At 34.2% G+C, this 1672-nt stretch overlaps 1 long non-coding RNA gene across 1 annotated transcript; it reads right to left on the bottom strand.

Annotated features, from left to right (window-relative positions):
• Positions 1 to 225: 225 nt before the first annotated feature.
• Positions 226 to 985, bottom strand: LOC138353033 (uncharacterized). The gene is made up of 3 exons (XR_011223015.1): positions 832 to 985; positions 411 to 574; positions 226 to 299 (listed from the first exon to the last, which is right to left on the bottom strand). It is a non-coding gene; the product is annotated as an uncharacterized lncRNA (long non-coding RNA).
• Positions 986 to 1672: the final 687 nt, after the last annotated feature.

Genomic DNA, 1672 nt, shown 5'->3' with positions numbered 1-1672 from the left:
TCTCCTGGCGTACAGTGGCGCCGCGAGGATAGAGTGAAGACCCGCAGGGCTACGGTGAGTGACATTGAGATAACTGTTGTTCACCACCAGAGAGTGGAACTATATATACGTATTCCCCAACAACACACACACACTGTATTTGCAACTTAGTCCTTGGTTACTATGGCAATGCATTTATATTTGTATCTCTCTAAAATAATTATATAACATACCATTGATATTTTGGGGTATAACGTCTACAACAGAAGCTGGAGGCTTCATTACTTCATGACTGCAAGGGAAAGGATTTGATGGTGTGCCTAGTAATAGAAGAAAAAACAGTAAAAAATATATTACTATAACAAGTTATTTATAATTACATTTAAGAGCAGTTAGTGATTATATTTAACTGTTGACAATAATACTAATACCTAAAGCTCTGCTTTTTCTAGACGAAGTGCCAGTGTACATAATTGTCCGCCTTTTTGGGTTGTTATTTTGGGAATCATAAATTGCTCGAAGCCCTGTTATCTCCTCTTCATCTCCTTCAATTTCTTTTGGTGTTGTAAATCTTGCACACTTTTATGCAACTCATCTGAACATAGATAAAGAACACAAAGTATTCTATGTAAAGCTGGAAAATGATATTATCCAACACAAATACGTGAAGTGTGTGAAAGCTGTATTTTAAATGCAGATGACATAAATTGCTCATTTGACAATATATGTTGGTAATCTTTACAACAATATGAAAGGGAGTAAAATATTTCCTTTAAATAAAATTAAATTAATCAATTATATGTTATTTATTTCCATATTAAACATTGTGAATAAAAATATAAGTGAGCTTACCATGTACAACAGGTATATGTTTTTTCTTTTCTGATCTCTTGATATTTGCCTGAGCCTGGCTTTCCGGCTGAGCTTTACGTTTGACATCAAAAAGCCTATAGCCACACTTGCAGACATGTTGATTAATGTTCACGATAATATTACATGAGGGACATAATCGTTGTAAAGCGTTTCTCAGGACTGAAAAATAAAGATAATTTGGGTTATGATAAACTGTGCAGTACAGTATAATTACATTATAACGTAGAACTACCTAAGCTCACCAGAAGTCACACAATGGGAAATCATTCATATTTGAATGATCAAATAAATGAGCAAATGATGAATGAATGATTTGAATGAGCAAATCATTCAACACAAAAGACCACATGGATAGTGAAATCTGGATCCCAAATTATAATCTATATAGATGTGACAGAGTAATAAGGTCAGGTGGAAGAGTAGGTCTGTATATTAAAGAGGAACTGGCATGAACAGTGCTCCTGAACTCAACTAATGAGGTGGTAGAGGTACTTGGAATCAGGGTTGAAAATATAAATCTAATTATTATTTTAATATACAAACTGCAAGATGCAACAGTTGAGAAATTAACTGAGCAAATCCACAAAATAGGGAATATCCTTGATAACTTAACAAACTCAGTACCAGATATTATCTTCTTTGCAGACTTCAATCTGCCCATTTTAAAATGGAGAATAGTAAAAATAACATTATAGCAGGAAATCAACCTGGAAATAACAAACTACAGGTCAGAGAACTACTGAGATTCTGTGACAAATTCTCGCCCAGTCAGCAGATTACAGAACCAACTAGGAACGAAAACACGCTGGACCTGATATTT

Source organism: Procambarus clarkii, chromosome 56 (genome assembly GCF_040958095.1).
Source record: "Procambarus clarkii isolate CNS0578487 chromosome 56, FALCON_Pclarkii_2.0, whole genome shotgun sequence".
Classification (NCBI taxonomy): Eukaryota; Metazoa; Arthropoda; class Malacostraca; order Decapoda; family Cambaridae; genus Procambarus; species Procambarus clarkii.
Note: the sequence above shows the minus strand (reverse complement) of the source record. Positions and strands in the feature narration are given on the sequence as shown.